Here is a 22,156-nt window from a genome sequence, read left to right as displayed (position 1 = left end):
TGAAAAGAGAAAATGACAATCTTTTCCTAAATAGCTCACTTTTCTGTAAATGCCAACATGAAGATGGCCAGAAGGTTCACAAGGGAGAGAAGCAAGATGCTGCTGTCTTCTCAGTCCCTGGTGGCTCAGCTCCTCTGCCTTATAGCTAGCCTGCTGCAGCAGATCTGTTCAAAGCTGGAGCAGTCCCACTGGTGATGCTGGCACACTTGGGTCCCAGCGATGAGAGCTGCCTGCTGCGGATGCATCAGTGCAGCTGGCTCAACAGCACATTTTCCCAGGAGGTGCTAAAACTGGTTGGGACAGTAAATAATTAGCTTTTCTGCCTTTGGCTATAGAAATAATCATGAATTTTTAAGCAATGAGAGTGATTGAAGAAATTTCTGTTTGCTTTCTCTTAGTTGTGTTGCAAAGTTTAGCTTCAAGAAGGAAAATACCCTCAGAGGAGGTTGACAGACAGGTGGGAAAATATAAAGATGCTAAGAGATCAGAAGAAATTCAGTGAGCATTAAAAGCTGGGGGAGAATGTCCTGATAAAGGGGGGTGACGTTCATAACAAAGGAATGATCTTTCTTATTCAGTCCTTCCTTTATCTGATAACAGGCTATTCCCTGAGAAAGCTGGCTCCTGGGAAGTTAGTTTCAAGCTGAACATGAAAGTTCATTTTTTGGCAGAAGTTACTTTAATTTATTTATTTTTGTAAATTTATCCTAGTCGTCTCTCTCTCTTTTTTTTTTTTTTTTTTTTTTTTTGTTTTAATTAACAGAATGTTGAAAGATACTGTAGAGAAAAGTTGTCTCTATTAAGACACATAGGATTTAATCTCAGAAGTGTACTACCTCCCCCATGGCCTGCTCGAGGCTGCCTGCTTATGCCTCCTCTGTTGATGGCAGTTCTGCCTCCAGGACAGGAGTCCTTGTCCTCTCTGGCAGACTGGCAGTAAGGGGTCCCCTGATGCCACATTTTGCAAGCTTGGCTCTTGATCAACCTACTTGGCATGGCAATGAACCTGGAGGTGCTTCATGTTTTGCACACAATGCCTCACACTTGTTAACTTTATGCCTTGCCTTGTCAAGTGAAATCAATATTGATAATAATAAATCCATTAGCAATTAATTATAAATGAATTATCATTCCCTGAAAAATATGTCGAAGGTAAAAAACACAGTAAGACATTTTCTTAAAGTTCCCTGTTAACCTCCTATGTTGCATAAATGTTTTCTAATGGTTTTAAAACCCTTACTAAAGCATCCAAGTTTTTTTCAGCTGCTCCTTTGCTTTGCCCTTGACCCACCAACTGGCTGGGTCAGAAGGCACCATTCCCCAGATGATTTTAATCCCACTGTTACTCAGGCACAGCAAACACCCCACTCCTTCTGTTGTTGCAAACAGGGTTACAAATCTGACCACACAATGGTGGTTGGTGCACACTGACAAGCCCAATACTGTAACATCACAGGAATGTGCATTGAAAACTTCCTCAGGGTGGCAGTGAGGGCCCAGAACAATTTGCCTGTGGTGTGATACCTAAAACTTGCAACTGTATTATCCCACCATGGCACCATGAACCATTTTCCCTGCTGGAAAGACTGGACTGGTTGTGATTGCAGACAGGGGATTTCTTTCAAACCAGTGGGAGAAGCTGAATGAGGCTCCTCCAAGTCCTTCAAGCAGGAGACCAAAATGTATTTTACATCTTATGCAGGAACGCTAAGAGGATGAACAAAGAGGAAAGAATGGGAGCTTCTGCTAAACAGAGTAGCAGTATGGCTTTAAAAACTCCTCCCAGAAAAGCTGACACAGAGAAGACTTAATTTCTTACGGTTGAAATGACACCAGGGTGACTGGAGTTACCAATTAGAAAAAGCAACTACACCCAGCTCAAATCTTTTCCCTTCAAAGTCCTTCTTCATAAATTTATAAAGCTGGAAGTCTTGGAAAGAATCTCCTGCAGTCATTTTCTCCTATACCTTCCCATGAGTAATAATAAGGTTTAGCCACCTCCTCCCTGTAAGGTGTTGGTCTAACCTGTTCTCGAATCTGCCAGTGAAAGGGCTCAATGTCCAGACAAAACCTAGTTCCCAAAGCCTAGCTTAGCTTTATTTTCCTTGCAAATGATGTTGATGTTTTTTTATCTGTCTCACAGTGGCCATTGAGAACAAATGATGGCTGTCCTTTTTAAAGCAATTGTTTACATATTGAAAAACTCATACGTTTTTCCCCATAGTCTTTTTCTTCTAGACTAAACAAACTCAGTTTCTTTAACATTTCCTCATTGCTCATGTCTTATAAAGCTTTTATCATTCCTGTTGCTTTCTTCTGGACGGTCTCCAATTCATCTACGTCCTCAACTCTGCTGGGCCCTGCCTGACAATCTGTTGCTAAGAAAAATGCCACACTTCTGAGTGAGATGCTAGAGATCTGTTTCCAGATTTAGCACTTTTCCACGGAAGATGTAAGCATTTTAGTTTCTGTTAGTACTGACAAATATATATATATATACACACACATATATAATAAAATAAACAGAACAACACAAAGTCTCACATTCTTGAAGGGAATTTGTCAGTTTTGCACTTCAGTGGCTACTGTCTTAATAAAACACTTACTGATGTTCCGTGGTACTTTCTCCACCCAGCAGCATGGCTACTGAGCCAGTCAGAGGCCTTGCAGTGAGCAACCCTTGTAGAAGAGCCTCTTACAAGGCAATGTAATTAAAGTCAGCATTCAAAGCATTTCAAATAATCAAAAAACATACCCACCCCCAAACAGAGGCAAAATCAAAGAGCCTGTCATGGAATGAAACCCAGCAACCCTGAAGGCATGAGCAACCAACCTAAAGAAATTACATGCCAACAGAGGGAAATAGGGGAGGAACTGATGGCATCAACAGTTGAAAAACAAACTAATTCAGGAGACTTCAAAAAGAGAGTAACTGGGCTACCAAATTACATGTTTTAATACTTCTTGTAAGTATTTGGGATAAGGAAGAACATGTGTAGCTAGTGTGTTCAGGTTTGGTTTAATCCTGACCATGGAAAGCATTGGCTGTTTCCTCCTTGGTATCAGTCATGACTACCACCAAACATTTGTGTAGTGTTGAGAGGTCCCACACTCACAGTCAAACGAGAAACACGCTATTGTCTTCTTGCTAAGCTTAGAAAAGGGACTGTGCACTCAAAAGCCCATCTGTTTTATAGATTGGTATGAGTTACAAACCTCATCGCATCAATAACCTTAAGATGTTGTAGCTACTATCATGAAGCTTGTAACTTTTGCTGGTAGCTTCTTTACTCAAGAGGAGCACACAAGTCAAGAGCAGTCTCATTCCCAAAGATTTCTTTTTTTTCTGTGGGCTGACTGAAGTTGCACAAAATTCTCAACAAAATGCAGAGTAGACAACTAATATCTGATTTGAACTCTTTATCAAAAACACCTCCTTGACTTCCTCTTCCAGAAAAATTCATGGAGGATCCCTGCACATAAATTCAGGGATCTGTTCACTAAGCTAAGCAACAGCTTTAACACCCATACATTGGCTCTCTCTGTATTTCTAATAACTTTAGAAGAGAAACACGAATTCCATGTTGCCTACATCATAAAGTCCTTTTAAACGGTAGAACTGGGACCAACTCATCCTAAGGGTGAAACCAACAAAAAATAATTTGGTGCAATTAATTTAGCAAGCTTTCAGTCTGATGATGCTTATTTAACCAATGTGGATGAAAGAAAATTTCCCCACAGCCCCTTCTAAACACCTCAACTAAGAAAATAAGCATAAGTGTGGTAAAGAGCATGTTGATACCCCAAGGGACCAGAGAAAGTGCAACAACAGAGTGTCTTATACAGAAGGGGGAGTGTTAAGCATGTTTAAACCAAACATTTCTTTCCCTTTCCTTTGGGATAAAACTATTTCCCATGGAAACTAAGGCTGTGCCCCTACATGTGTAGCCCGGGGAGAGATGCTTTGATGTGAAAGAGAATCCTGGTAAAGTACCGGATGCAGAAGCCAATGTGGAAATAGGAGGGACTTCCAGAAGCAGGAAAAAGCATTGTCCCAGAGGGGCTTCCATCACCCCCCCACAGGTCATCACTCAGACTGTCTGGCTAGTTTCCTCCTGACGGTCACTTTGCCATAAGGAAAGTCTCAGACATGGGGCAAAAGTTTATAACTTTTCCTTTACTTTAGACAGCTAAATAAATGTGAGACTTTACAGCATAATCTAGATATAAAAAACTAAAGTGAAAATGTCACAACTTATAAACCAAACACTACTTTTAAGTGTACCACAGAAAACTTGGAGAAAGCATGAGAACTTTAGAAAAGTAGAAGTGCAAATTTGGTTTAGTCTAGGGAAAAGGGAGAGTGACTTAATTCTGTAAAATTTTAGGAATAATACAAAGAAATAAATATGAGAATTAGCATGAAGCTCTTACAAGTGTGCACACTCATATGCTTTTGGAACTATATGGTGTATATGAAGGGAATCTGCACATAGTGTGCAGATGATTTGCTTTAGGTTATTAGTCTCCAAGGCAGATTGTGTGGGGGATCTGCATGTAAACACTTGTCTGGTATTGCAGGACTCACAGCCCAAGAGGAGCCCGTTCTAGAGATAAAAAGTTCTATGCTGATTCTCCCATGTAGCTCTTTAAAAGAGCCAAACATTATTCTCTGCTTTCTTCAGCTGCCACTGAGATGAGTGCTGGTCATGACCTAAACTCCACCAGTGAGCTCAAACAGAGAGCTGTGCTAGTGCTACCACCTGACATAGAAGGAGCAGAAATCCTCCTGCCTGCCCATGAGCAGATTATGGTCACGTGTGGAATCTGTTCAGCAACAGCAAAACAGAGAATGAACCATGATAACTTGTAATTGTACAGTAAGTCCCTCTTCACCCTCCAAGTTTTCACCATTGTCAAGGTTCTTGTGGGTGCTGGTTGTGAAACAGCTGCTAGGAAACTGAAGTGTCATTTGATCAGAAGACCTTATCTAGGCACATGGGCCACATCCAAGCAAATGGCCCTATGATGGCAGTGGTCAAGGTTTGCTCCTGTAAGTATTTCAGCACTCACAGACAATAAATTTCTTTCTACATCATCATTTCTTTGTATGCTGTGGCTCACACTGACACATCCAGTGCCATTTCTGTGACAAAGACTTTGTCAGTGCTCCCTCTCAGAATGAAGTCTGGCACCTTGTTTTGCATTCAGATAATTTATTTGTTTTAACTACTTAAATGAATTTGTTGAATTATTTCTCTGGTGACTTGAGGGGACTTCATATTGGTGACCTTTGAGGCTAACAAATTAGGTGTATTTATTACTAAGTTTGCTCTTGGTGCCTACCTCACATAAATTAAGTACACTAGCTGTCTTCAATATCATTTACATTGACCATCTACTAAATAGATTACTGCTTTACCCCATGTTCTTAAAGATAAATAGAATATTGGCATATGGATCCCTAAGCAACATCTCTGCCTGAAGATATGGGGAGCTGGAAGAGGTCAGAGTTCCCGAAGATTGAGCCACAGGATAAACATCACAACTAAATCTTTGTGGTCATAGCTAAATCTGATGTCTAGTTGACCACTCAAAGTCCTTTGAAGTAAGACCCAGAGCCAGAAGAAACTCCAGACCCTCCTGTGCAAGGACTGGTTTCCTCTCTCTCTTTAGTGGGAGTAAGAGAATTTTACTCTTGCATAGGGAGCCCTGAGGTGTATTTAATTAATGCTCATTATGAACTCTGAGAGGAGGTTGAGACATAAACATTATTATAGCTTCAAAGCCTGTGGGGATCATTCAGGTTTTACTCAGGTCTCTTATGCCGGCAGAGTTCTTACTGACCTCCGGACAATGCAAATATGTGGAACAAAGTGTTTAGAATGTGGCCCGTAATGTACCTGTCTCTCTCCTGGGCTGGACTTGGCTCTAATCCAGCCTACATTCTTTGAGTCTCATCTATTCATTGACTAAAGCACCAAGAGCCTTCAGAGGTGTTGCTCCACAAGCAATGGATCTCATTCAAACATTGCTCACTATCAAACAGTCTAACCCTATTAGTAATAACTTTAAAGAGAACAGAGAAAGAGGAAACAAGAAGTAGATTCAGTTTAATAAGATTTTTCTTTCACCCAAGTTTTATGTTCCTTTCTTTTATCTTTTTATCAAGGCAACTGTATTCTGAAAAGCCTGAGGGTACAATAAACAACAGAAGGTGATGCAATGGCTGCTCATTATTGCTGGATGGGTGAATCATCCTACTGGCTGTTATCTGCGTTATTGGAACAGATCACTCGAGGGCTGCACTGAACATGGGCCACAAAATGTAACTCTGCACTAATATCAGGATGTGACACGTCAGTCTCTTTATTTCTAGATGAGTTTCCTTTCAATTGTACATCAATAAAATCACAAGAAAGAGTGCCCATGGGATAAAATAAAAATTATACCTGTGCCTTATTTTTAACAAAGCTCAGTTGGTACTGACTGGCCAAATCCAGCAACCTGTGCTTACACCAGTGAGCAGCTGTTCATGCAAAAATTTCCATTGTTTCATCAGAGCTTCTCAAGCAAGCGACTGCTCCCTTTTCAGAATTAGTACAGAGGTTTTTTCCTACCTCACCCTCCTGTTTTACATAAAATGCCACAGCCTACTTAATTTTTATGCTATACTAGGGTACTTTTTTTCCCCCTTGGTTTTCTGAACATTGTACTACTGAGACTGGGACTAAACTGAGAATGAAATGTTTCCACAAATGATATGTGGGTTTAAAAAATGCCAATAAAAACATATTTTACAAAAAAGAAAAAATTGCTTATTTTATCTTTCTCACACATGATGCCTAATCAATATGAATACCTCCATAATTAAGATCCTAAGACCTGCCTTGCCTGGCAGAAGAGACTGTTCTGTGTGTTTGTACCTGAGGTCCTCTAACCAAATGACACTTTCGATGTAAAAATACTAACTTTTGGTGTTAACTATACAATTTAGCAGCTGATATGCTTTTGGTTTGGGTATTCAATTATACGACCTATTGTCTTACATCTGGAGTCCATGAAAACACTTCAGGTCCTTCAGGAAACAGGCACAGAGGCAGCAAAGAAAATTTGTGACTTTAGGAAGTGCCTCTGCCGAGCTGTCTCTAGTCAGCCTCTGCAAACCAGATCTTGTTTACTCCACAGAATTTTGTGGTATTTTTTCCCTTTGTTTCTTGCAAGTCTTTGTGCTCCTTTTCCCAAACCAAAGCTTTCAGGGTTTGAACTAATAGCTGCAGTACCATCAGCTATCCCATGGGAGGAGGATGTAGTACTGCATGGCTGTAATCAGACCACAGAGTGCCTAGAGCAGAAAGAGAGGCTTACACTTCATGCTGAGCTATCTGTGAGGAATGAGAAATCAGGACAGCATGGACTTAATGAACTTATGCTATTGCTTAGAGACAAGACCTACTGCACTGTCCAGTACTCACATAAGGACATTTTCTCTCTACAGAGAGAAGGGAAGAGATTTGTAACAGCAAAAATGTCTAAAAGGCTTTGTTAGTCACATCACCAATTTCCACCTAAAGGAAATTAGGACGGCACTCACAATTGCGTGGCCCAAACCAGCCATGCAGAGCATGGTAGAACAAGGCAGGGTCACAGCACTAGGGCTATAGTCACCTAAGGCAGTACAGCAGCCCACAGGTAAATAGCATGGCTGTCCTAGCTCTGTCAGCTCTCACCCTGCAGGGGCTAGCAGCTGCAGAAAAGCCCAGGATAGGGTTAGGACTGGTTTCTTGAAGCTCGTTTGGCCAGCCTTTCCCTCCCTGTAAATAATAGGAGCAGCACAAAGTCATGTGCTACATACAATCATTTAGTTTGGAAGAGACATTTAAGATCATCAGGTCCAAACATTAACCCAGCACCATCAAATACACCATTAAACCATGATCCCATATCTTTAAAATCCCTCCAGGAATGGTAACTCCACCACTTCTCTCCAATGTTTCCTTACTCTGACTACAAGAAAGCTGCAAGTTTTCATCAAGGCTAGTGATTCCCCTGTTTCTGTTGCTAAACTCAGCACTACATTTCCACAACTGCTTGGATTTTGCTGCGTAAGGCATTGTCCACCAGCTCCCCAGCCTCAGGACCATGGCTAACAGAACCAATACATATTTCACTCTCTGCCAAGGGCAACTTAGGCTCCCTTCCAGTTTCTTTTTACCAGATTAAATAAAGTTGAGCTCCCACAATGAATACAAAGTTGTGGGGCTGAACACACACCTCAAGTCATCCAGGAGAAATTCACCATAGAGATAAATAGAGAGAAAATCACTCTCTATTTAGCTGACCCCACCATGAGAGATAAAATGTCTCACATTTCTCTTGTGCCTTCTCCCAGCCTGAGGTAGAGCTGGGCATCCAGGCAGGGCCCTGCCCCTCCCCACAGAGCTCTGGTCCCACCACACCGTGCACCCAGACAGGCCTCAAGGAAAGGACAGAAACAAGGCCAGAGCAAAGTTCTGCCGTGATACAGTGACCATCTTCATCTGGATGGTACAACATAAACTCTATTTGGAGGCCAGAATGTGGCTGTGTGCGAGTGCCTACCCCCAGAGTTCCTTTCAGCTGTATGTTTTGAAGACCAATTTGCCTTTACATTTTATTTTGATGTCCAGTGGAGAAAGAAACTTCTCAAAAATAACCCCTTTCTCCCTTTTGTCATTAACATTTCTCACTCTCTTTTGCTTTAAAAGATTTACAATGGTGGCAATGAATGCTTATGCATTAGAAACATTAGAGGCAAGCCACTAAATTTTTACAAAAAAACCCAAACAGAGACATTGTGATTTTTTTAAGCTACGTTTTCTCTATGAAGAAGTGTGTCCAAGAGGAAAGAAGTAACTGTTATTGTAAGGTATTCTCCATTTTGAATCCAGAAAGTACAGGAAGCTGAGCAGTCTCTTTGTTCATTCAGCTACTGCTGCTGATGGAGACAAAGCAAGTCACCCGTCTACACAGTCTTATGTTGATTTTGCTTTTCTTAGACAAAAGCTTTTCTGATAGGTGGGGTCAGTCAACAAGGATGAAGGAAGAGGGATTTGCAGTTACAGCTGAACTGCCTTCTGTATGCCCTTGGTCAGCTTTCATCTACTTCATTGCTGTGTACTTAGGCCATGGCAAAATCAGACCAGAGAGAGAGAGAGGGAAGGAAATCCCAGAATAATGCCAACATCCTGGGAGAAACTTTGCCCATGAAGATAGGGAGCAGCAAAAAACCCCTGACCTGATCTACCATCCAGCCTCTCCAGCTGCAGGGTATTTGGTGTTAGTTAAGTACAAAAAAGATATTGATGGTTGTTCCCCTTTCCTCTCCATTTTTGTGAAATTTCATATGGAAATTCCAAAACTGTTGACCAGCTCTATGACTGGGAAAAACATTTTTGTAAGTGGACCAAAGGATTTTCCCTTGCTAATTCTCAAGGGTTCAAAGGCTAATCAAGATAACAACCTATGAAAACTTTCAGTCAATTCAAAGGAATCACTGGTTGAAAATCTTCTGAAAGAAAACCTGAGAAAGAAGATTTGGAGGCAATTTGAGAAAATTGGTGCATTTCACTTAGAACAGTCATATGCTACAGAGGTTTTTTCCTACACTTCAGCATTTTTTACATCTACTTGAAAAATACAGTAGAACAAATTGTACAAATTATATTGTATTTACATTAAATAGATGTTGTGTGGTAGGAAAAAATAACAATAATAAAAAAGCCAAAATAGGAATGAGACAAGTTAATTGCATGACAAGACAGGAAAGCCCCATGAAAACAGAAGCAATGCAATGCTGTCTCTGCACTCTCTGACCTGAGTCCGGAGACATGTGTTAACAGCACACACCGCAGCCTGAGGCAGAAAAATGTGATGTGGTTGACAAAACTGTGGCATGACTAAAGACAGAGCATGTGAATTGTATTTATGTACTAGTCTCTGAAGTGGAGAGCATATTCTCGAGCAGCCTGAGGGAGCTGTATCATATGTAGCTCCGTGTGCCGCATGGTATAGCTGTATCCCATTAAGATGCTAGTAATGGAATATATTAAATATCCTCTTGAAGGCTAAGGGTCCAATCCTCCTGCACTGAAATCAATACAATTTTTTCAATTTATTTTTGATGGGAAGAGAATCAAACCCTTTCAGCTGCTACTCATCTGAAGGATTCACACACACACACAACAACCAGTAAAACTAACAGAGAGCTGTGTTTTGTACTCCCAAAAATGCCCATCCATAGTCACATCACAGTGACTAAGGGTAGGCTTGTCTGGTGACAGATCTGTGACTGCTCTGCCTGGATCCCACCCAAAAGACAAGAGACCCATTCACAGAGCAAAAGCTGTTGAATGTTCTCTTTCAGTGCAAGTAGACCAGCCTAAAGCACAGAAATTTGTTTTCTGATTGTAATATCCACCTAGATGTATCCTAAAAGATAGTAGTATTTTATAGTCTGCTGTTACAAAAGCCATCATGTGCTGTCTTCATCCATTCCCTCCACAACTCACATCCAGCTAAATAACTTGTGTATATGATTCTGTTTCAAGATCTCTCAGGAAATACACAGAGCCAGAGAAGTAATCAGAGTTTAGTATGCTGGCTTCCTGTTCTGTTTTTTCAGGAGAACAAGCTGGGTCCTGTTCTGCCTTCCCTTGGGGAAACAGAGAGGACTACTGATGGTGGTGGAGCTAAACGGAGGTAAAACCTCAAAACCCAAGAAAAAGTGATTCAGAGGGGATTCTGGGCTAAAAATATGGGTCACATTTTTAAAAAGTCAGCTGTTGACTTACAGAAAAGTTTCCTTTTAACACAGTACACAGTTAAGTTTTCCATTTGAAATGAACTTGAAAATAAAACTCAATGCATCCTGAAGTCTCGGAGGTCCTGTTGGCACATTAAAAAAATGCCATTAAGATTAAAAAAGTATCCCACAATGTGTGTATGTGTGGTGGCTCAGAGCCAGGTGCTGGAGGTGGACAACAGTGATCCTCTTCACTGATGGTGGTGTCCTACATCATAGCTCTGTTCCAAAAGAGAGGCTGGGGAAGGAGCCAGCTCTGGGTCCTGCAGGATTGAGACCCCAGTGTCCCCTTGGGAGAGTGCTGCAGCAGAGCTCACTGCTTCTGCCCACAGCACGGCAGGCAGGGCTGTGCTGCTCCCTAAATGGGAGGGCTGGTAGAGCTTAGAACCTGGCTCAGGGGGGCTGAGTCAGAGCAGACCCTGGCTGGGCACAGTGTGAGTACTGAGTTCCTTAGAGCCCACCTCCAGACCTGCTCAGAGCTCTTAGTGTTGTTGGCAAGAGGCATTTCCTGAATATTTGTGGCCTGGCTCTTCATTCTTTATAAAGAACAACAGACTGCTCCATTTTTGCCATGCAGGGATAGTGCACGACCTCATTCTTCCACAACCAGCTCCACAGACTTGGAGCTCCACTGCAAGGTCTCAGACAGGGTCGTACTTCTGTGACCTGGATGTCTTGGTCTTACTGACATCCACACTTTTGGGATACTTTCTAAGAGGTAGATATATATTCCCTGTAATTCAAACAGGTACAAAACCTGTAGCATGATACAGAGATCAAAGGAAAGAATGCAGCACAGAAGGGTTTTAATGTTTTGAACTTTCCTCTGTGAAGCATCAAAGGACAAAATCTAGAACCTGAAATCAGAAATAGCACGGGTTTACCAAGACAGTAAACCACTGAGGCAAAGAGAACGGCTGACCTGAGAGCCTGCAGTGTCATGGGAAGTCCTCAAATAGTCCAAACATCAGGAAGGGATCGCATAGAAACAAAAGCTGACTCATGGCATTACAAAACATGGAGAGATGCCCTATATTCACCAAAAGAGCAGGGTGGCCAAACCTGCAGACTGAAAATTCCCACATTCCCATTCCTGACTGGCGTGAAAAGTGTTTCACTCACTACTGCTTTCACCCAAAATATTGTCTGAACACAGTAAAATAATTTCTAAGCATTTTCTGTATTATTAAAAATACTTCTAAATATATCCACAATAAGTTGATTCCAAAGAGACAAAATCATTCCTGAGTTATTTCTACCAGAAATGTTTATTCTAGAAACAATCGCTTTTCACATGTAATTTTTAAATCTCTAATGTCTAAGTTATACAGATTGTGAACTTTCTTAATTTAGTTGTTTTGGGGTTTTTTATCCATCCTTTTTTTTTTTTTCTATTTTGTTTGAGTAATTTTACTTGCAGTTATTTTCTTTAGAAAAACCGGAGAATCCTCTTTTCCAAACGTTAAGCTCTGACTTTTGGCCATCTGAGAAAATGTTCCTCCTCAGTTATCAATTACAATTTTTACTTACTTTTAAAATTTCTTTCCTCCAACTGATTTGGCCCATAACTTTTTGAGAGAGGCATCATCTGTCCTCTCTCAGCACTACCACCAGGGCTGGAAATACCCATGGGAAGCTTGGATTTGTCATCCTGCACTAAAATAAGCAGGGTTCTCTGGACCACCAGGGCCAGGCGCATCCCCAGTCAGCTGGAATTTCAACACGTTTTTGGATGGTGACAGAGAGGCCACCATCTGAAGAACATTTCATGTGGCTTCCTATACATATTACCTTTATCAGTGTAGCAAGAGAATAGATAACTCCATCAGGCCACAAATATTTAAAAAACAGTATTTTTGTCCACTACACTTGTGCCAGTAAAAAAAATCAGCACGCATTCCTCATTTTTTGCCTCAAAACAGAGACTGTGATCTTGATGTTTGACTTTGTGGAAAGCTGTTTGAGCCAGGACTGCGCACAAGGGGCAGGTTTCAATTTGCTAGGCTCACATATAAGAAAACTGCTCCTACCACATCAGATCTCTGGCAGCAAAGACGGCATCATACATCTAAGTGGGGGAACAGAGGGAGAGTTGGACTTTGCTGCTGCAGATGGAGCCATGCAGATGGCACAGTGCTTACAACGAGGCAGGAATATTGTCTTTTGATCTCAGTAGGAGGGTGGGGACAAGGAGAGGGAAATCTGATATTACTCACAAGCTGGGGAAAGTTTCAAATCTCTCACTCAAACAGGCAAAGTATTTGTTGCTGGGCTTCTGCTTTTATCCTTCTTGTCACCAATATTAGCTTCTGATGCCTCCTTGGTTTTTTTCTTCAATTAATTTGCAGTAATCTACAAAACAAGGCTTAAGATCCATAGGAAATGAGTGAAGTCCGTTCTTGAATTATAAATTCTATTAGAAAAAAAACTTCTAAAAGCATCAGCTACTAAAACATATTTTGCTAATATTAATTGTTTCTTTCCATGAATAATGATTTTTAAAATCCTAGAGCAGAGCGACATGTCTGACAGGATAAGTGGAAGATTTGTTTGGGCTTGGCCAAAAATTTATGAATCAGCAAAGTTGATTTAATTAGTGAAATCAATATATTTAAAATACGTATTTGATAAATCATCTATTGCAAGAAGGATATGCCTTCTCCTTTCAGTTTAATCAAAATATCAAATAGCTGTGCTGAGGTCAGTAATATTGCAATGAAAATTACTACAAGAATGACAGGGATCATTCTATGCAGTTTTGTAATCTGTTCAAAGGAACATCCTAAAACAGAGTCAGATTGATAAGTAAAGAAAATAAACAAACAAAATATATCTCGATGTGGACACATGCTTTTTTTATTAAAAATACTGCTTCTATATATATTTTTTATGGCTTTTTGAAAACCTGAAAACAATTTTAAGCACAAAATACCATTATTCTTACAGGTTTTAAAAAGCTTGAAATACTCCAAAGAAATCTTAGGAATTTTTGCTTTCATTTCTTGTCAAACACTGTAGAGAAAATATCTTCTAAAATAAATCCTAGTAGTTTAAAAGACCAGTTTGTTTACATGTGTGTGTGTGTGTGTGTATCTCAGAGAAAAAGGAAGAGACTTCTGAGAGCAATGCCAATTACTCAGCAGATGAGCAATTCCCACTAACGTAACAGCAAACTAAGATGACTTGTGCTTGGCCCCAGAGCAAGGTAGACAGCTGTTACACTCTTATTTATTAAATATTTCCAGTCCTACCAGCTGTATCTTCCACTGTCATGGAAGATAATACAATTTTTTTTTCCTAACTTATACTGCAAAAGATAGATGACAAAAGGAACCTAGCTTGATTTATAGGGTCTCAAACCTTTTGGCCACATTTGTTACTTAAGAAAAAAGTAATTTAATTTCTGTGTAAAGTTACATGTTAGAAAGAGAGAGGGTTTTCATGTGGCACAAAGCCGTTTACATTTAAAGCAGAAAAAAACCTCATCAATGTGCAAAATTTATTCTGTGTGTACTGAAAACAGGCTGATATTTATATGCCAAATCAGCAGAAGAGGTGGAAAAAGCAGAAGAACAGTGTGTGAAACAGTTACCAGAATTTCCATTCATATAGATAAAATAGCATGGATGAGCTGACTCTGTGGGGCTTTTGCATTAATTGGGTGTGACATTAGATATAAGGCTCAGGTACTTATACTGGTGTTGACTCTCCTAAAAGTTTGAATAGTTAATCCAAATTCTCAAAAGAGAAAGCTTTATACATGACCTGGACTTAGAACACGTGAAAAAATCTGCATGCAAGTTTCTCTGGTTCATGACTATTTTTTTAAAGGCTTTTTTCAGTAAGTGAGAAACAAAGTAAGTGAAAGATGCATGAAAGCATTAGAAAATTGCAAAACATGCAAGTTGTATTTATGGTGGAGGATTTCTAGTTCTTCATGGAAAATAATAAACCAATTTTCATCTCTTGGGCTGGAACTACTATCTGGAGATGATTCTCTCTTTCTCTTCATTGACTACAGAGGGAGCCTAGTTTCCTCAGTTAGGTAGTTTAGGTATGTATCTGAACTCTTGTAGCTTAAATTATCTAAAATTTTTAATGTATAGAGCATAAGCAAACTAAAAGTTTGATTCCCTTCAATTTTACAATAATTTTGGTGATGCAACCTTTCTGTGTGGAAGTGAAATCTTCAGTCTGTTTCTCCTTTTAATGTGTTTCAATGTTTACAGCTCAAAAGTCTGTGTACTTTTCAGATGCCAAATAAAGAGCAATAACAAAGACAGGATCCTAATGAAGCTAGCACTAGCAGGAACATGAGAAAGTCATTACAAAGAGTGAATATAACAAATTAAAAGCAATAGAAGTGTCAGCTAAAGTTGATTTAAATCTATGAGATCTAAAAAAATCCATGGAAGTGGTAAATCTGCATGCAGCTGGGGAATCAGTTACTGAATTTTCTGTGCTTGCTTTTCTCCACGCTTACAGCTCCCAGAAGAAACTGGATGATATTCTGCATGAGGAAGCCATTTCTGAAGGACCTCAACATAATGACCATTGTGGTGGCAAACACCTGGGGCTGTGATATTCCACATCTCCACAGAAAGCTCTGCTAGAGGAGGCCTGTACTGAGAAATTATTGCCAAGATCTGTATGAGCTGCAAGTCAGCACATCCTGGTGAGGAAAGACAAATGGGTCAGCCTCACTGACAAAGGCCTGCACTGAGAAATTATTGCCAAGACCTGTATGAGCTGCAAGTCAGTCACATCCTGGTGAGGAAAGACAAATGGGTCAGCCTCACTGACAAACACCCAGAGGGTCCCAAATCCCCAGACACACAGGCTGCAAGTGTTACAAGACCAAATGCTCCAGATCCCTTGGGATATGATGAAAAATGAATACCTCATCTGCCTGTTCCTATTAGCACTTTGAACACATGCACTAAGGTGAGATCATGTTTGAGGAAACTGCAAAAGGTGGCACAGTGAGTGCTTTGCTCCAAGGAAGGAAGACATTTGGTGGACTATTAGCTATTTACTTCACTTTGCTGCAAATGGGAAGAATCACAGACTGATCCTATTTGTGTGACTTCTTCCCAGATTTCTTGAACGTAACAACTTTGCCACTCAGTTCCTTTAAATTTTACAATATTTTTTTGGTGCTACAAGATTTTTGGTAGAAGTAAGACTTTTTAAAAGCAAATAATCTTCTGAGATGTGAGACACCTTTTCAACAAAAAGCAATCAAATCTTAGCACCCTTCCACAGATATTTCAGTCCTGGCTTTGTATGTGAATGACAACAGTTTGTAACTAATATGTGAGCTGCCCTGGGCTAATAAGTCTGACTCTGCATAAATAGTGACAGTGTCTACCACCGAGTTCAAACCAATGTGACAACTTTATACCAACTTTGACATCATGATTATGTCAGAAAAGTAAAATGCGTCACTGACAACAAAAGCTGTAGAAGACAAGGTGCACGTGCCTGGGATAGCCTCTGAAGACAGATTGCTAGACACATTCCTATCAAACCTTACTCCATCTTTTTGTTAATAATGAAAACTAAAAATTACATTCTGTGGTGTGGGAGTTAACCAGAAGTAATGTTGTGTGAAAATCCATGCTTACAAAATAGAGTTGAGTGTCCACCTGCTCTAGTCAGGTACCACTCCTCTGCTCACACTGTCTTGCCTGGAATTTGAAACACTGTGTATTTGGGAAAAGAGGTTAATTTAATTTCACTTAATTAAAAACTCTAGGAATAGTGACATCAGCTGAGTGCCTGCTCTTCTGTGCCTTCACAGGCTTCACCTTGCTGTAGCTGCAGACCCTTTAATGATCTTCCTTTCATCTAGACTTCCTCATAAAGGTAGAGTAAAGCTTCCAACAGCCAAAAGCAAGCAATTCCAGGTCATGCTGTTACATATGGCTGCATCAGACCTCTTTCCATTTGATTAGTGCTTCTGGCATTGCAAAAAGTAACATGGGAAATCCCTGCTTTGAGGTAATGCAGAAGTAGAGATAAGTGGCTCTGCAAAAACCTGAGGCTGGTAAAGTGAATTTGGGTTAAGACCACAACCAAAATGTTTTTTGGTGCTGTTTTTTCTACACAGATGAAGACATGCACACAGGTGTATCATAATTACTCTTGACATATGCTTACTATTTTGATCTTTGTACCTGTATGTGCATCTCTACGGACACTAGCAATTACACTCCTCACTACAGAGATAAACCGATGTGGGAGTGCATGAAGGGGTAACTGATAGCATCTTTGCTGATACTGTAAGGGTTCAGAGGATGTAGGGGAAAAAAAACATCTCGATGCTCAGGGAGATATAACATTCTGTAGGCAGAGGGCAGCCCTCCTAACAGAAAAGGAAGCTGTTGCAATTGCAAGCCCACAACAGCACAGGGCTCTGCTGGTGGCAGGTCTGAGCACTTATTCCTGCTGTTGACACAAGACTGAAGAATTTCAAATGCGTTCCAGTTCACAAACTGGAAGAAGAAAGGGTAACATTTGATCATTCTTCTATTAATATTTCTTTCTCCACTCAAGTCTGTGATTTATTTTTAAGGTAACATAAAGGGACAAATTTTTAAGGTAATCATGGATGTAATGTCCAATGAAGGCAATTTTTCCCTAAATCTCTCCTTCAATCTACAGTTTACATTTCCTTGGATAAGGACAACACTGTTCTGAAGAATGAGGTCATACAGAAACTGGGCAGCCCAAAAGCACAGGGGGAGAGGAGACATTCCAGTCATTGCACATTTACTGGGGATTCAAAAGGGACTGCATCTAATTCCCCTGAAGGGTGGCAGATGGGGTGTGGGTAATCAAATAACTAGCACAGGCAATGAAATAAAAGATTTCCATTGATTTCAAAAGTTTCCACCAGGTCTGTGGTGGAAAGGCACATTGCCTCAAATTCCAGTTGAAGAAGCAGAGAAGACACCCTCACAAAATCACTAGAGCAGGAGAGGACCTGAAAAGGGAAAGGGGCTTTGGGAACAAAGTGACAGCAATCTGGCAGAAAGGAAGCTGCAAAGGGAGGTGCTGTTCAAAGAGGAAGGCTTGCACCCATTTCATAACTTGGAATAAAATCTTCTGATTCAGATAGATGTATTTCAATAATTCTGACTCATCTGGAGGCAAATAAGCCTCCATGGCAACTCCCTAAACCTTGCTAAACATCCAAGGAATATGTTTGGAAATGCTGTTAACTTAGTAGCATCCAGCTCAGATCTTAATGGACTGGAGCCCACTTAAACAAGGATCTTTCCTCTTTAAATAAGCAACTTCTTAAAAAAAATTATTTCTTTTTTCTCTAGAATATACATAGGAAATACAGTAGAACTGCAGAAAAAAATTAAATCCCTTCTGAAGAAATAAACTAATTAAGAGAAAGAGAAGACTGAAGTGATTCTGCTAGCATGATCTGATCAAGCAGGAGTTTTTATAAAAATAATGAGGGCCAGTTGCTCACTACTCTATGTGAATCTACTGTAAACAGCCTCTGGAGAAAAATAGAATTATATAACAGCGAGAAAGCACACTTTTGAGCCTTCACTCAGAGAATCCCAGCATAACTTCTGTGCCCTGGGAAGTCATGCAAAGAGCAACAGCATCTGCTGACCCTCCAGAGCTCAACTGGTTAGGGGAATCTTGAAGTGGGAGGGAGGGAGGCCCCATAAAAACCTTTCTACCTCTCTTAAACACTTTGAAAATGAAGTAGATCCTGGCCAGTTCTACTGCTGTGACCATGCAACACACTGCCTCCCTGAACATTCCCACAGGGCTGGGATCTTCCAGTCTCACTCACCTTCAGCAGGACGTGAAAGCAGATCTCATGGAACAAATTTGCCGTGTGCTTCCACCTCACATGCCCTGCTATTTTTGTTTTGCCTTTGCCCCATTTGGCGCCTTGCCTATTCAGATTTCATAGGTCTGTACTCCAGTAGACCAGAAAAAAATAGCTTTTAAAACCAAAGTAGCTTCACTAAGTGTCAATGGGTTTTGTTTGGGTTTGTAGTGCTATAATTCAAAGTAGTGTAATTCTGTGTATGTGTGTAATATTTCTTCTCTCTCTAAATTCTTGTTACCCTGTATCTCACAGCATATCACATATAAAAATGTTTTCCACAGGAAAGAATGAAAAAAGCAAAGAAGTTCCTATCTCATACTTGTTTTCTGCAAAACTAAATTGATGAGAATGAATTATGAATGCCTTTCAGTTCAGCTTTAAAAATATGAGGACCCAATTCCCTTCAACAGTGTCAATTAATATGGAACATGTATTTGTTCATTAGAAAACACAGTTCATCAAGATCGAGAGATAATACTGTGATTTATGCATTTAAGTAATAAAGTAACTTTTCATTTGAAAGCACAATGGGCCTCTACCAGGACAGCTAACATGGGAGAGAATACGAAATATTGTGCAAAACTAGAGAAACACCTATACTGCACAACCCTTTCACTTGTTTGTAGGGCATGGTGATGGGTTGATGCTATTTTTCTTTGTGGATTACACAGCTCACCAAATTTTTTCACTGTCTGAAACATGGTAAACATAACAACACTCTTTTTAATACTAACACCTTTAACTACAGAGTTAATCAAACAGGACCAGGGACTTTTTATGACGTAACCACACCACGTAGCACTTTCCAGAGTCTTTCATAGGCTCCATAGATGCCCTGAAGTCTCATACATAATTACTATTTTTCATCTATTTATTTCTGTTCAAAGTGTGTGCATAATGTGTTGCAGCTTCCAAGATTTCATAGCGACATGCTGAGGTTATACCTTGCATGCCCTGGGCCAGGTAGGCACCAGGGGGCCTCCCAAGGGTGCAAAGCCTGGGAGGATGGTGTCATGGATGGAGTTAAGCAAACCACAGAAGATGGAAAGAGCCAGACAGTGTAGCATTCAACACACCACACAGCTGGGAATAGTCCTTTTGTAGGCTTTTCCCTGGTTCGTGTAAGGAATGTGCTAATAATTAGGAAGCAAAGGCAATCTGCAGTCCAGCTTGCTCCCTGGACCTGTTTTATTTAGCTGCCTAGATGTACATATGATTTCGTGGATACAGCACTCACAGAGACAAGAATCAGACCCTGCCTGGGAAGACCCTGCTGATAAAGGCTGGAGATGCATTCCCTCCTGGATCAAGATTAAAGAGATCCTTAGGGAGCTGGTTATAAATTCCTGACTCTCAGGTTGCTGCTATTTCCTGAACTGAGCCAGAGGAGCACTGTACTAGCTGGCTGTGGGTAATGGGATATTTTGCATTACATATGGATTGGTGAAACTGGTGATGAGCCTACCTTCTCAACACTCCCATACATCCCTTGATCCCCTTATTCTGGTGCTGGGTGGAATGGAACGGGCATAACTGTACTGGCCACCCCTCTCTAGAATACAAATATCAACTGAGCAGGTGTTGCTTGAGTTTCCATCTGTTGTATTATGAAGGGGCACAGAACTGGAGTAAGCGAATATGATGTTTCTCTAGATATGCTGGTTTTGATTGTTGATGCAGTTTTTAGAACAGTCTTAATCATGCAGTGTTCTGTGATTTTAGTGCTTTTGGGTATTAACATTTCTGAGGTCTCAGTGTGAGACTCAATTATTGAAATGGCCAAGATTCTGGCAAGAAACCACAGGGAAGAAATCAGTTCTGTGAGGAAGATGCCAGGAGGCAAACATTATTTACATAGAGTACGGAACTACAGAAATATAACAGTATGTAAATTTCTTGACAGATGCCCTGTTTGGCAGCTGCTCAGAAGCAAATTTCATTCTCAGCCAGATCTGCAAAAACACAGATCAGTAATCCAGGGTAGAAGTGATTTGGTAGAAATTCTGGATGACAACTTACAACTCCCCAAACTACTACTGAATTAACAAAGAAATAACAGATCAGGGAACTGATAATCTTTGTGGGCCTGAATCAGGCAAGGTCTCAAAACATGAGAAACCTCAGTGAAGTTGTCTGTAACCTACCAAAAGATTGTTTGCCTGATTCTCTAATCTAAAACAAGGTTATGCTGAAGAAGATACTGCTTGTTGGGTTGCCCTGTTAAACAGGCACAAATCTGAGAACTACTTAAGACCTAATTCTGTTGTAAAACTAAGATCAAATCTTAGTTTATCGTGTCTGTTTGGTGCCCTCCAAAATATTAATCTGGATAGGTGTGCATCTCACGTGGCAGCTGATGCTACCAGGCACATTTGCTGCCAATACAGCAGACACCCAGTGTGAACCATGCCTCAGATGATAGATGAAAGCTAAAGGGGGAGTTTGACTTGTTCACAATCATATCTGTTCCGTTGGTAAACTTAAGCCTTTGTTTCTAATAATATGCACTGAAAACTGAACTTTAATGAGATTTGAAAGAAAATTCTGAATTGCTGTCCCTTTATTCAGGAAATGCAGGAGAGAGAGGTGGTGGAATTGCTGCTTAAGATGGTGGGGGTTTACAAGTTTTTAATCATATCCTGAGGGCCTTTGAGTATATTTAACCCAGGATCCAGCTATATCCACTCTATTAGTAGGCATCTTCATGTTATTAACAGGCTGATATGGTTCACTGGGAAGGTCTCTCTGAGCTATGACTAAATGTTCAACACACCAGTTGATTGGCAAGGGCTGCTTGCATTTGGGGGAAAGACATTTCTATTTTTGCTTGCCAGAAGGTCTCTGAGCTCTGCCTTATGCAAATACACAGTGACTATGATTTTTCTTTGAAACCAGCAGCTTCCTGCAGTGGAACACCAGCATGACAATTGTGTGCACGCCTATCCTGGGATGCTGGGAACATGGCCTATGTTATGCATCCCCATGGAGGCTACAGGGCAGTCTTGCCCCCTGCCCAGGCCAAGAAAAACTAAAGCAATATCAGTGCAAATCTGTCAGGTTTTATTCTACAATGTATGTCAGGCAATACTGCCCTTCGGTTAAGGTAAGGGGAAATCCTGCTTCAGTTTTCAGACAGTTTTTCTTTGAAGCAACTCTACTTCTGCAGCCATTGCCCTGGCATACTCCTGGCACATGTGCCCTATCCTGCCACCCTATCCCAGGTGAGCTGCTCCTTCTTTGAGCGGCCTATTTACTCTGCTACAGAAGCATCCTGCCCCAGTCTGTTTCCCTCATTATCCCTTTCCATCGGCCAAATGTTACTTTTTAACTCTAAATAAACACTCTCTGCTCCGGCCAGGGCACATGCAGCCCAGCTGCCCTAGGATGCAGGCACAGCACTTGCCTTGGTGTGCGGTGAGCAGGATGGTAAAGCCACACCAAAAGCT

This window comes from Pyrgilauda ruficollis, unplaced genomic scaffold (assembly GCF_017590135.1).
Source record: "Pyrgilauda ruficollis isolate IOZ18807 unplaced genomic scaffold, ASM1759013v1 scaffold5, whole genome shotgun sequence".
In the NCBI taxonomy this organism is placed as follows: domain Eukaryota; kingdom Metazoa; phylum Chordata; class Aves; order Passeriformes; family Passeridae; genus Pyrgilauda; species Pyrgilauda ruficollis.
The sequence above is the reverse complement of the archived record's forward strand: the minus strand, read 5'-3'. Positions refer to the sequence as shown.